The following is a 15,549-nucleotide window of genomic DNA, read 5'->3' on the forward strand; positions in this document are numbered from 1 at the left end:
CTTTCTCAAATCAGGCTGTTCTGAGATTCCTGTCAGAATGATGTAGTTCTGCACAGGCCCCTCCCACGATAGTTGATTGACAGGACCATTTTACCTTAGACCCGCCCTGAGTAAGCTGTCATCAGTTCGCCATTGTGTCAACTCCGCTGCAGGGGAAGACAAGAATGTCTCCGATTAAGCGATTGAGGTGTTTTGTTGTTGGATGTAATAATGAACATAGCAGTCGTCATTGCAAATCGCCTTTCCTAATAATGTGCTAGTTAGCAAGTTTGACGGCTGAAGTTTACAGTCTGCTCATCACTCCACGGAAGAGAGGGGCGGGGTGAGCAGAGCTCATTAGGATTTAAAGGAACATGGACTAAAACGGCTTGCTAAAAACAGAGCGGATTTTGACAGGGTAAAAAGGGTGTTTTTACACTACCATTGAGAAAATTTAACCAAAGTATGTTATAGACTTTTCATTAAGACCCTAAAGAAACATATCAACTTGTGGAAAATGGGCATCCGATGACCCCTTTTACATATTCTGATAGTCTTTGTTTGTTTTACTACAAAAAACCACAACAAAACTACAAAAATGCTTTTTTTTTTCACAGTAGAAAAAATATTTTCCAGATATTATAATGTTTTTTTTCCCACAGTTTACATGAGACTTTATACATTATAATAGGTTTTTTTTTTAATCAATTTTGAATTGAAACAAAAAATTGTGATGTACATCTTGGATAGGACTTGGTTCTTTGGTTCTATCCACCAGTTGGTGATTGGATTAATGCAGCTGTGAATGTGTGTGTGTGTGTGTGTGTGTGTGTGTATATATGCCTAGCTGAGAAATATACACTTTAGTTAAATTTATCATTTATCATGCGTGTTCTTGTTGACTGGAAACTGTTTGCGTGTGTCATGAAGACGTCAGTGGAGAATACACCCTTTCCTGAACTCTATGAAATTAGTCTGAGTACTCATTCCTCACATCCACTTATGAAAGAAAACAGCGCAAGATGACTGAACCCTCTTTCACATGCTCTTCCATGTTTGCTCGCGCGTTCTCTCTCTCTCTCTCTCTCTCTCTCTTTTAGAGTGCACTGTGCAAAGTTTGCATCTGACAGCTAAAAGCCTGATGTCTGGTCAATTATTGATCCTATCTGAGTGTTCCTCATGCTCTGGAGAGAAAGAAACCTCTGGCCATCTTTCTCTTATCTATCTATATCGCTCCTGCCCGCATCCCTCCTTTTCTTGACATTTCTCTCCATACTTCTCTTCAACCCGGTCTTTCTTTTTCTCCCTGTCTCATTCACTTTTTTCCTCCCTCCCACACACATCTCCCCCCTCCGTCTCTTGGTGATGTGTAAGAAAGTGCGTCACTGATGGCGGTTTATTCCCGGCATTCCCTCAGGCCTCCAGTGACTCCTCAGCTGCGCTTTCATTAATGATCCATTACTGATAAACTGTCAACAAGCACTCAAACCTGCATGCACACGCACAAGAAGACAATGCTTTCATGTTCTGCCATTCCCACATAATCATACATAAACACACTCATGTGCTCGAAGCCCATCTTCAGCTTGAGAACATGAACAAGTGCATGGTTATTCACATGGGTGCTAAAATCTATTTTCTCATTTTCTTAGACACGCACCCTCGTGCAATAACATATGCATATAATTATGAAGCCCTCACACATGCATGAGTATTCATTACATTTATTAAACATGAACTGTCTGTCTACACAAGACAAAAATAGTAATGTTTACAGAAAAGGAATGTAAAATACTACTGCAAAACAAGTTAATTGATTGCAATTTTCACCATATACAATCAAAAACAATGATGTTAACAAAGACAAATTATGCAATTTTGCTGTAAAATACTATGAAAGATAAAGTCTATAATACATTTTATTTATTTTTTTATTATATAATACATGTACTTATACTGTAAAATATTTTTAAAATTGTTTTTGTAAATACAAAAAAGGTCACCTGGTAATTAAGTCCTTTTCCTGATGTTAGTAGGTCTGTATTTCAAGGTACAATACAGATTTAATTCATAAATGTAAATAGCTTTTATTATTATATCAGTTATTATATACAATGTTGTGGATGCATTAAATTGATCAAAAGTGACAGTAAAGAATTTTACATTGTTTTGAATTTTACAAATAAATGATGTTCTTTTAAACTTTGTTCATCATTTGTTCATTTTCGCAAAAAATATTGTTTTTCAAACACAGTTGTTTTCAACATTGACAATAAAAATACATATTTCTTGAGCACCAGCATATTAGAATGATTTCTGAAAGATCATGTGACACCGAAGACCGGAGTAATGCCTGCTGAAAATTCAGGTTTGCCATCACATGCAGAAATTACATTATAATATTCAACTCGAAAACAGCTATTTTAAATTGCAATAATATTTAACAAAATTACTGTTTTTACTGTATTTTTTATCAAATAAATGCATCCTTGCTGAGCATATAGAGGCTTCTTTCAGAAGAATGAAAAGCCTTGTGCATCATCACCATATTTTTTTTTCTGTGGAATTTTTGGCAACCACCAAATGCCGCCAGTTTTACCATATGCTTATTAATGGTATTTTGTTACATTGTATCAACACAGCAGCCAACATGTGTGGTCTTTATTACTTACTGTTATCCTTCTTTTCCAGGTGGTAGGTGTCATTTGAGCCCCCCGTGCAGGCTAATAGACCCACCCCCTGCTGACCTCATCAGGCCCTTTAACCTCTGTCTCTAAAAAGCAAATCGACAAGCTGCCAGCTCCCATTTAATGGCCAGCACTGATATTTACATCATTTCATTTAACCAAACCCATCCCTTTCACACCTCACAGTTCATTACCTACAAGAAACCAGCCCTGAATTAAACGTAGGACACAAAAAAGAGGTTTTAAATATGAAATGCTCACAGTGTCGCTGACTCACCATGCTTACAGTAAGAGAAGGTCTTTTTAACCCTCAGAACCGTCAATTATTTAACATCTTTTATAATCATTCTCTGTACGTGGCGTTTAATGTATATGCATGCATTAATACTGTTACATCAGAAGAGAAGCTCTGTGACAGATTACATAATGCATTTAAAATGGTCTTTCTAAAGGAGGTTGCAGGTTTGATTGTTTTGTAATTGTTGCATAATCACAAGAAAAACAAGCGCACAAAAGGAGAGACTGTGTTTTATGGTAATAAATGTCACAATGTGCTAAACTTTATAAATCATAATCCATAAATAAAGGATTTTCTCAATCCTTTAGCACATGACCTCATCAGAGGAAGTGGAAAGAGCACCGTTTACATAAATTATTCTGATCACAATATGAGACAATACGCTCTAATGCAGGGATCCCAGCAGAAACAGGAATTTAAATTGTGAAATTCTGAAGTAGAACTCATGCTAATGACAGATTTTTCATTGTGAACATATTCATTCATCTTCCTTATGGTACAGCTCCAAGACATTATGGAATTATGCAGTTTCATGTGAATCAAATCAAAACTCATACATCCTTCCTAGAGGTCTTGAGACATGCTTTTATAATGTTATAAAACACGACGCTCATGCGAGACACTGAGAAGTGGTCATAAAACAATTAAAGGGATAGTTCACCCAAAAATTTAATTACTCACCCTCATGTCGTTCCAAACCCATAAGACCTTCGTTCATCTTCAGAACAAAAATTAAGATATTTTTGATGAAACCCTGCACAGACAGCAAAGCAACTGACACGTTGAAGGCCCAGAAAGGTAGTAAGGGCATCGTTAAAATAGTCCATGTGACATCAGTGGTTCAATCTTAATTTTATGAAGCTACAAGAATACTTTTTGTGCACAAAGAAAACTAAAATAACTTTATTCAACAATTTCTTCTCTTCTTAACGACATAATTTTCATTTTTGGGTGAACTGACCCTTTAAAAATGAGCACAGTGGCATGGAAGTTTATTAATTCACATTTCGCCGTTTCTGGGTCCAAACGCTCTATCAGATTCCAATAGCAAACAACAAATGGTGCTAATAAACACTCACAGAAAATTATTGGAGTACATTTTACAAAAAAAAAAAATCTTTCAGGCATTCTGCTTCAAAATGTTATTTTTAATTCAGTTACTTGCCATTTCCCTGTAATTATTTGTGAAATTCACTAGCGGTTTCTTTCAAATTTGAAAGAAATTTGTTTCAAAGTTAATCTACACCAATTTATTTTTAGTATAAAGCTAAAAAAAAAACAAGAAATTGATTCTACTATCTAAATCATTAAAGAACTGGTCTTTGGGACAGGACTTAACATACGGATACATAGATGGAAAAATTTTAAAAGTTTTGTAACTTATAACTTGACACACGTGAGACTCTAAAATCCAGACAGTCAAATATGTCTGTCTATCACATGTTTACATAGAGATGAGATTGAAAAGCAGTGCAGAGGAACGATAAAATCTCTTTCTGTCTGAACCGGCCCTTAGAGGGAGGTTGTGTAACCATAGCGATCTCTCCTTGAGTTCTCAAGCTACCATTAGTCACTGGCAATCAATGAGCTGTGACATAATCTTAAGTGTGTGTGTGTGTGTGTGTGTGTGTGTGTGTGAAAGACAGTAGTGCTGGTTCTTTTCTGGCATACACTTTAGCACTTTTTAGCCTGTAAATTTCTGTCCATCTCACTCAATCATTGCAGTTTTCTTGAACACAAACATAAACTCCAATCTCATATTCTCACAAATATTCTCCTTCCTAAAGTGAGCTCTGTTCTGTGTGATGTAACCCGTCTCTTCGTACAGATCCATACCCGCAGCCTACTGTCAAATGAATAAATAAATACCGTCCTCTCAAAACAAAGCATAAATATTCATTCATTGATGCAGCTTACATAAGACTCTCTAAGCCACCTGACACTCATAGATGCGTGTGTGCTATGATGAGAGACGTTTGATGTCTTTGAGGTTCGCTCTCTCTCTCTCTCAAGTGAGTCATAGAGATATTCTGCCACAGGGCTCACTAAGGGACGGCAGGTGGCCTTAAGCAGTCTCTCTCTCCATCAGTCCAGATGTCCTCCTGTTCACCATTTTGTCATCCCTCTCTTTGTTCTTTCTGTCCATTTTTTTGTGTCAGTGTCTCTATCCGTCTGTAGTTTCAGTCATCCTAATATTTCCAAATGTTCGCAGGTCAGTTACTCTAAAAGCTTCAGTGCACCCGCAACCTTGACTGTCACATTTAATAGAGACAATTTTCTGACATGATCATCATTTACTGACTGTAATTCTGAAGAGATTTTTTCTCGTACTCTATGTATTTGTCCAGTGGGTTTTATTTAGCTATAGTGCACCTGGAATCAGATATAACATAAAATGCAATTCATCATAAGGGCAATATCTTATTCTCCTTGTGCTTTTTCAAGGACAGGACATGTGAAAGCATTTTATTAATCCAAAAGAAAGATTTCAGAGAAAATACAAACCAAAGGTTTAAGGCAGTTCAACTTTAATGGTATTTTCTTTCATCTTTCCAACTTTTTAAATTGACTCGTTCTGAGACTGAAATTAAAAAGTTCTTGACTGTGAGTTTCAATTCTAATAACGTTTTAGATTAAACAGTTCCTGAACAATAAAAGCTTCAAGAACAAACGAAGATTTCCTGAACTCCTGACATTGAGAAATGCATTGCAGAATGCTGTTTGAAATTGCAGACAGATTCTAAATGATGCTTTTGCTCTTGAGTGCATGACACTGGTGAAAGGTCATTACAGTATTTTATTCTTGTTTGGATTTAGAGGTGTATGGTCCCTTCAAGGCAGCAGAAAAAGGTGAGGCAGAAGGCTTATCGCAGGAAGTGCTAAATCATCTTGTGGACAGAAACGGCTCTGCTGGATTTACAGAGAGTCAAATATTTACACAAGGTATGCTCTGACCCTCTGTCTCCACTTATTTTATTGCCTTTTTTAAACTTTCTTCAATATTTTTTTTTTTTTGTTTTTGGGGGGGAGCTGAAATGTTTTATATCCTTCCTGTGAAGCATTATAAACTGTTTTATTACATATTTTAGAGGAAGCCAAAATATTTATCCAAGACTGTAGATAAGAGATATTCGAGGGGATGTCCAAGCTGAAAAATGTATGACAATTTTAGGACAGTTTCCATTCAGAAAGACATTTACATTATCATCTTTCTTTTGTCACCACTTCTTTTTCCTCTTTTCATCCCTGCCTGTTTGTCTATGAATGGCGTAAACATGATAGGGAATAGAACAAGTTCCAGAGAGAAGGAAAAATAAGAAATGAAGGTAATGGTGAGGAGAAGGAGTTCAAGAGATAAAAAGGAGAGAAAAAAATAGAAGAGACATGGAGAAACTATCAGGAGCCTCAGGCAGAAGAGCTCACGTCAGCAGTGTAGATACAGTCGAATCTAAAAATGTTCTTCATTCACATGGAAGAGCTGATGGACGTCACTTTCTATTCCATAATACCATAAATAACTCCAGTCAATGTAACCAGCACAAGGAGGAAATGTACATCATACTTTATTTATTTTACTTATTTACTTTTATTTATGCGTATGTCTATGTATGTCTATGTGTGTGTGTGTGTGTGTGTGTGTGTGTGTATACATATATAAAGAGAGAGAGAGAGAGAGAGAGAGAGTAAATATTTGGGGGTGAACTGTCCCTTTCAGTAACATTTCTTTATTAATGTTCATTGTTGTGTAGCTTGGAATGTCATTTGTGAGCCTAATGTAGAAAATGACATCAGGCAGGTAATGTCACAGCCTGCTCTCGTGTCTAACAATTTACGCTTGGCAGGCCAGAATCTGCTTCTATGAATAATGAAACAGTGTGTTTGCATGTGTTTACATACAGTGTTGGAGATTGTGAATGTACAAGTATGGAAAAAGACTAGTTATTCTGTGAATTCTGAAGCATTGAGACTAACAATACTCATTTTGCCTAAAGACAACCTGTACAAAATGGTCTCATCTTTCTTCTGTCCTTCATGTTTTTCCTCCTTCATTACTCTCTGTCTCATTTCCAGTTGGTGTTTATCAATTTCCAAGACCCTCACGCTGTTTTGTTAAACTAATATTTGTCATTCTACCAATGTGTATGCACACACCCACACACATCTGGAGGCTTATTATACAGACTCAAATTTCCTCTTCTGCGCTGCATGTTGTTCTAATAGTTACACAAAGATCTCTTGAAGTAAACTGTTGACAGCTATTAGTCTTGTTTATGTGGGAAACGCATATTGTGTATCCCAAAAGGACAGGTTATAAGCACTATGTTCATTTATTCATTCACTCACTCACTTAGTCTAATGTAATGCCATTTTTGTACTCCTATAATTCCTCAATAATTCATATGCTTTTTCCTCAAAAATGTAGTCTATAATTCTTATTTTTATAGTTCTTTCAACCAGAGTTTCTGTGCCGTTCTCTTACGGTTATGGTTATCTTTCAGTTTTGATCTTTCATAAGGCTTTTAAGTTCAGAAATCGCAGTTATCCTAAAAATGCCAGCTTCATTTTTTCTGGTCTCTCTCTTCTCTGTGAATGCTGGAAGCCTCCTGTAGTTGTGAGGTACTGTGGTGCCATTAGTAATCTACAGCTGAGGTCTGGAAATAAAGAGAAAGACACAGACAGACAGAGAAATCAGAGAGACAGACCAAGACTAGAAATGAAAAGATTATGAAAAGACGCCGCTATTTTTACTTAGTGCTTTTCACCTTGAATGTCTGTATGTGTGGCTGAGACTTTCAGATTGCAAAAAAAAAAAGATTACAAAGGATGCTAGCTGTGAAAACAAGTGAAATGGAAGTCTACCTCATAGAAATCTCTCCATACAAAAGGATGCAAGCTTGCCTTTGCATCAGTGTTTAAAAAAAAAAAAAAAAAAACGCGAGCTGCCATGCTGTTTTTTTTATCTGGTCATTGTGAATTTATCTCACACATACACTGCCGTTCAAAAGTTTGGGATCAGTAAGATTTTTTATGTTTTTTTAAAACGTTTCTTCTGATCATCGAGGTTGCATTTATTTGACCAAAAATACAGAAAAAATATATTGTGAAATATTGTTACCATTTAAAATAACGGTTTTCTATTTTATTATACTGTAAAATAACATTTATTTATGTGATGCAAAGCTGAATTTTCAGCAGCATTACTTAAAAAATAAAAAATAAAAATTACCGACCCCAAACACGGTAGTGTATATTATTACAAAATATTTCTTTTTTTAAATAAATGCTTTTATTAATCAAAGAATCCTAAAAAGTATCAAAAAATACCAAAAACACACACAAAAAAAAATATTAAGCCGCAAAAACTGTTTCCAATATTGATAATATATCAGCATATTAGAATGATTTCTGAAGGATCATGTGACACTGAAGACTGGAGTAATGATGCTGGAAAATTCAGCTTTGCATCACAGGAATAAATTATGATTTAAAGTATATTAAAATAGTAAATCATTATTTTAAATTGCAATAATATGTCATAATATTACTGTTTTTTTCTGTGTTTTTTTTTGGATCAAATAAACACAACTTTGATGAGCATAAAAGACTTCTTTAAAAAAGATTCAAAATCGTTCTGATTCCAAACGGTAGATTACTTGTGATTTAAAATCTCACAATTATGACTTTCTTTCTTGTAATTGTGACTTTACAACTCAGAATGTGACTTTATATCTCGCAATTGTGACTTTAAAATCTCACAATGTGACTATCTCTGTTGTGATTTTATATCTCACAACGTGATTTTATGTCAAAATGTGACAAATCTCGCAATCGCAAATTTACATCTTCCATTTGTGGAAATTAGGAATCTCAAAATTGTGACAGTTTCACAAAGAGACTTTAGAACTTGCAACATGACTATTTGTTATTTGAAACTTTTAAAATTGTACATATTTTTACTCTTCCGTAACTTTTGAATGGCTGTCAATAGAGGAAGTTGCCCCATAATTTCGTAGTAATGGCTTCTACCAGCAGGGTCTAACTAGACCATATTAAGCAGCCAAACTCTGACCCCTTGGTTCTTGCATGCTTGAAAACAGACCCTCCTGATAAGGGATGACCTGGCTTAGAAGATCCTTTTTTTTTTTTACCCATGAAAAATGCCATGCATTCCCCAAATAAATGTTTACAACAATTTACTTTGATATCACTTGCATCCACACACACATACACACTCCAGCCCAACACAAACACATCCAGATATATTCATAATATTCTGATTTGTCTGAATTAAGCAGTGTCATCTGTGCTTCTGGAAAACTTGCATAATCTAATTTGCATGACAGTGATAGTCAGTGTGTGTATGTGTGTGTGAGAGAGTGAGGGAAAGCGGGTTCCTTATCTCAGTATGGACAGAGATTTATTCAAGGCTTTTAAATGAGACACAGACTAACACAGACTTTTGCTGTAATCCTCTCTAATGAGAGTACGAATCTTCTCCCTCATCCAAATGCTTCAATGACAGCTGAAGGAAGAGCTGTAAATGGGTAAAAACTGAATGGATTTTTTATTTCAGCTAAAGTCTCTTTGACTCATCCCAAGGAATCATAGACAGTGAAAAAGAATCAAACATCATAATCATAAGAAAAAATCACATTATACATCAGTCAGTTCCTGCCCTCCTTTTTGATTGGTCAAGATCCAATTGTGATCAATACGTATAAATACACATCAAGCTTTTTTTTTTTTTTTTTGCTGTCGAGCCTTAACTTGTTTTTACATCATGGATTTTAAAAAAAACAACAAAAAAAAATAGAGACATGTATCTTAAAAGTTTAACCTTATTTTAACTTTTAATTAATGCTGTGAAATGCAAAATGCAAAAAAAAAAAAATGCTGCAAAAGACGCAAGGCATGAGTGCAATCGCCAAACATGTCCATTGGAATGCAAAAACACATTCTGTGTGAACGAACCCTTTTTGTTTGTATCAGTTTCATTTCATTTGAACAGAATATCAATTTTTGGCTGAACTGTTCCTTAAACTTCTTGTTTTTTATAAAAGCAATAGCACACCACTGGGTTGTTATTCTGAATATCAAATTTCAAATGAAAGATACTGTTTAACAGTGTGTTGACGTTGATTTGGTTACATTTATCGGCATGTGTAAATGTGTGTTTTGTCGACAGTGAGTCTCATTGGGCCCCTGATATGGGTTATGACTCAGGCGCTGGTCAGTTCTGTCACTGGAGAGCCATCATTCACAACACTGAACTGCTTAGACCTTGCCATCTGGAGCCTGTTAAAACACACTCCACCTTTCTCTTCCCATCAGTCGACCACTTCACCTCTCTCCAACCCCTTTCATTTCTCTCTTTTACGCCGTCCCATGCTGTCTTTCCATGTCCGTCTGCTGTTTGCCTTTCAGCCTGTCTGTCTCTCATTCTGTGTTTCAGCAGGACCACATGTATAAACATTCTCCAACGTCCATTATGCAAACGAAACGGCCTAAAAATGCCTGCAAGAAAGGAATAGTGGAAATGTGTGCAGAGTTGGAGAAAAAACATCCAACGTTGACAAAAAAGGCACTGTGCATGTGAAAGTTTAATAAAGTAATAACTCGATTGTCTAATCAGATATACTGCGTAAATGAACTTTTACTATGAAAAACTGACATTTAGCCATAACCTGCATTTACAGGGACATTGCACACGATGAATCAAATAAGCATTCACTGCCTAACTGAACTTATCTGCATGTTTTCCTTGAGTGAAAACACAAACCAACCATTAAATATCCATTAAAGCAACCCCACAGAGCCAAACTGGTTGTAACTGGTTAGTTTACCCTAAATTAGCACTATTGTGAGACCATAAATCTGATATTACAGGATGAATGGCTAACATTACATTGCAAATGTTAAAGTTTAGTATTGGAAACTGCAGTATGAAGTAATAAATTGCTTCTGACAGCTTCAGTGTAACTGTGTTCTGTGAAGTCTTATGGTGAAATACTTAATAAAAACAGTAAGTGCTGAGCACCCTTACGAAAATTAACCATGGTTTTACTATAGTAAAACTGTAGTAACCATGACTGTAGTAACCATGGTTTTTTGGTGCATAGCATGGTTTTAAAAACCATGGTTTTGATACCATGGTTCTTCTATAGTAATATTTTAGTAATACTACAGTAAAACTGTAGTAACCATGACTGTAGTAACCATGGTTTTTTGGTGCATGGTTTTGATACCATGGTTCTTCTATAGTAATATTGTAGTAATACTACAGTAAAACTGTAGTAACCATGGTTTTTTGGTGCATACCATGGTTTTGATACCATGGTTCTACTATAGTAATATTGCAGTAATAGTACTAGAGTAAAACTGTAGTAACCATGACTGTAGTAACCACAGTTTTACTAAAGTAGGTTATTACATTTAACAAAAGTTGTGCAATAAACTTCTACAAAATAAAAAAACAGAATAAGTTACTATTCTATGATACAGACTTTATTAAAGCACTTACATCATATTTGAAAGAGTATATAAACCATAACATGTATAAGAACATGTTTACCTGTGACATAAAATAATTCCCAACAATCAACTACAATTTTTCAAAAAAATATTGGAGATAAAGTACTGCAATGCAGTGGTAAAAAAATCACTAATGGTTTTCATTCGATAATTTATGTATAAAAAGAGCACCAAGTAACTTGCTCCACTGTAAAAATGTTTTATCTCTAAAGAAATTAACAGTACATTTATACAATTATTTATTTTAATTACATTAAAATAAATAAATATATATATATATATATATATGTGTGTGTGTGTGTGTGTGTGTGTGTGTGTGTGTGTACACTACATTTACATGTTGTTTGTTTGGTCAGCAAAGCAAATAAACATGGCTTAGTAGTGCACATTTAAATACACAGCATCATACGGCCTACATCCCTAAAATGTTTCAAACACATCTGCCACATGAGCAAAAGTAGATTTTTGTATTCTATACTGTTCATCATAACAGATCCCACTGACAATCTTAATTTTAAAAAATTACTTAACATTTTAAAATAATTAGGTTGCTTTCATTTAAAAGGTCTTAAACATAACACAAAATGTATTTACAAAAAATAAACAGAAGTACTTTTAAGAATGTTTAAAATGATATTCACTACATTAGATGAAGACTGCAGTCAAATTCAAATCAGTGGCCTAAAGCAAGCTGTTTTATTCTACATGGAGTCACCTCATATGGGCAGATGAAGGCCTGCCGAGTATTTTGCACTTGTTCTCTGTAAATGTCCTCGTTTTCAAAAATGTGTGCATGATGCTGCGTCCATTCCAGCAGTTGTCAGCATGAAGTCCATCGAAGAATGTAAAATCGGCCAGTAGGTTACAGACCAGGTTTGGCTGCACAGTTGTGTATTATTGACCCCATATGGACTCACGACCTAAGAAAGAGAAGAATATACCATATTAATACACAGCAATTATTTACTTACATGGCTACTTGCCTTGTAACAAGTAATAAATAATGTCCATTCAGATGGTGTTATCACAAAATAAACCCTAACAGGGTGACCGGCTGAATGTGTTATCCAGGATGTACATTCTTTATACTTAGGTATGTGTGAAACTAGTAAATGATTTTTTCGGTCTTTTATGTTAACCCTTGCAAGTGTCTAAATAAAGAATAATCCTTTACTTAGACACTTGCTGGGGTTAATATAAAAGAAAAATCATTTACTAGTCTCACACATACCAATACATAATTTAATTAAACAGAAAATGGGTTGAACTCATGGGAAAGAGATGGAGAAAGAATTGCATTGAGACAATTGGGACCAAAAAACATATAGCTCTAGACACTCTCTGAGTTCAATCTGTAAGGGATAATTCACCCCAAAATTATATTTTTGTCAGTCTTGCTCGTGCTCGTCCATATAATGGCAGTAAACAGTGATCTGCTTCAAGCTTTAAGAAAAAGTAACACATAAAGATCCGATATGACTTGTGCTGTGTATATCAAGTTTTCTGGCAACATACTTGTGTCTTTATCAGTCTTTTCCATAACATGGGATTTAATCATTTTCAAGCTCTGAACATGACAGCAGATCTGTAAAGCGCACTCAAGTACCTGCGCAGAGACTACATTTTCAAATTACACTTGAGTGAGCGAGAATATTTTAATATAAAAATACAATTACTCTGTTTCCTTTTTTGCCTCCTAAGAGGGAGGAGCTAGGTTGCAAGGAAAGGAAACAAGAATGTGCAAATAATAAGAAACTGAGAAGCACCCAAACAGATAAAGAAGCTTAGGCTTTTCTCACCCAAGGCTACCATATTTTTTTCAGAAGGCTTGGAATATAGTGCATGAGTCATATGGACTAACTGTATGATGATTTGTCATACCTTTTAAAGCTTGAAAATTATGGGCTTTATTGAATGCCATTACATGGAAAGAACAAACTGGAACATTCTTCCAAAGTCCACCTTTTGTGTTCCATGGAAAACAAGCAAGTAATATAGGTTTGAAACAATATGTGAGTAAAGATGACAGAATTATCATCTATAGACATTTATCCATATTTAATTTAGTAAGTTACACTGAAATTTGTTTGACCAAAGTGAATTGTTTTATAAATTTACTTATCTCTAATGCACTTGAATTTTCAGCAGAACTCACTTTTCTTCAGGTTCTATCATTCTTTTTTCATGTGGGTATAGTTTGGACAGGTCCTTATGGTAGGCTGCAAAAAAATATTTTAGAAACAAAAATGTGAGATATACCATATATTCATTATATATTTATTAATGGCCATTGACTTAACTGATTTCTGCTCCATGGCCCTTTACTCGTTTAAATTGCACAGGAAAGAAAGATTCTAGGCTAATACAAATGCTGTATAACATTCAATATGAATCTGTAATTAAATAAAGGACTCTTTTGAGCCGGTTCTGTTTATAAAGCAATATGTCCCGTGAAGCCATGTACTTTACAGTTAAACCACAGCTTCACAGGGCTTGCTTTTATAAAACGGGTATTCCATAAAAAAAAAAAATATATATATATATATATAATTCTTGGGCAAAACAATGTAACAAAACGGTTGCCAAGCAATGCAGCAACACAGACGCAGCGGTAATACTAATGAAAATGACTGGGTGTTTTCACACTTGAGTCTTTTTTAAAAGAACCGAACCCAGACCCCTTTAAGTGGACCAAGAGGTGGACCAAGTGAAAAAGGACCCAGTTTTCTTTATGTTCACACTGTCCCTGTTCCTGAAAGAGGACTCGGATCCTTTTTTGGTCCACTTAAGCAGTAATGGTGTCTCAGACCTCTTTGTGTTCAGACTGTTGCTTTTTGGATCTAGTCCAGTTCAGTGTTTGAAGGCTGACATTATGGCCTCCAAAACTGGAATATATTTATCTTTTGCACAAAAATATAAGTTTCGTAGACCTTTGTAATATTTATTTTGAATTGTTTTCCTTGTTTATGTCATCGTGTTTATTTTATAGCGCACAGGGTTTCTGCAGGATTTTGAAGCTCAAATTTAAGACTTTTTAAGAATGTTTTTAAAACCTGCACAGATAAAAAATGTATGCCATATGAGTGGGGTGGGGCAATGTCAATGGTAACATAAACTGTAAAATGACTGTAAAAAGCATGATTTACAGGTTTTCACAAAAAAATATAAAAAATAATCAAATGAAATAAAATTTTAAATTTCAGCCTTTCAAATGTCAAACCATTTTTAAGAAAAGAGTCAAAAATCAAATTTATCAATTATTATAATAATGGTTTAATGGCTGGTTTAATATCAATTATTATTTTAAACCAGCAGAAGGCTGTTAAAAAATGCAAATTCATTCTCTGCCAGCAGGTGCACTTTCAGAACTGCATAAAGATAGATTTTGAAACATGCGGCGCTCATATTTATCCAATGAAATCATAGCCTTTTTCATTTTAATCATCACATTAAGCTATATGGCAATTGTCTTCCGTCCCCATTGTACTTTTTATGGCCTTAAGTTTGATACAATTAAATGTAAGACTTTTTAAGGACCAGCGGAAAAGGCATGCTGACATTGAGATAGAAAAAAATGTAATTGGACAAATAAAATAAAAGAAAACATAATAAACTGCTTTAAAATTTTCAGGTACAGTACAGGTATCCTTAAATGCATTTAAGTAAGAAATGTACTAATCAAATGAAAAAAAATAAAAGGCATATTATTAATCGTATGAATAATTGTAACGAATCAATCCACTGAAGGCGAGTTGAAGTGAGAACCCAAGTGCAGTTTATTTACAAGTGATCCAAACATCCAAACAATAATTGACTTTGGAGACTTGACATGAACAGACTTGACTAGACAGGCAGAGCGGGGGGCCATGGCGGAGCAGGCAGAACGGGCGGCCATGGCGGGGCAGGCAGAACAGGGAGCCATGGCAGGGCAGGCAGAGCAGGGAGCCATGGTGGGGCCCAGGCCACAGCCATAATAGCGGCCCATGGTGGAGCCGACGGAGGGAGGAGCCATGGAGGAGGAATGTCCACCGACTCCAGGGGGCCGACCAACGG

General features: G+C 35.3%; 1 long non-coding RNA gene across 1 annotated transcript in view; it reads left to right on the top strand.

Annotated features, from left to right (window-relative positions):
* Positions 1-5,707: 5,707 nt before the first annotated feature.
* LOC107683997 (uncharacterized) overlaps positions 5,708-15,549 on the top strand; it is a 23,139-nt gene continuing 13,297 nt past the window's right edge. The window contains exon 1 of the long non-coding RNA XR_001633802.1: positions 5,708-5,907. This is a non-coding gene — a long non-coding RNA (uncharacterized LOC107683997). The remainder of the gene's footprint in view (positions 5,908-15,549) is intronic.

This window comes from Sinocyclocheilus anshuiensis, unplaced genomic scaffold (assembly GCF_001515605.1).
Source record: "Sinocyclocheilus anshuiensis isolate Anshui unplaced genomic scaffold, SAMN03320099.WGS_v1.1 scaffold637, whole genome shotgun sequence".
Lineage (NCBI taxonomy): Eukaryota > Metazoa > Chordata > Actinopteri > Cypriniformes > Cyprinidae > Sinocyclocheilus > Sinocyclocheilus anshuiensis.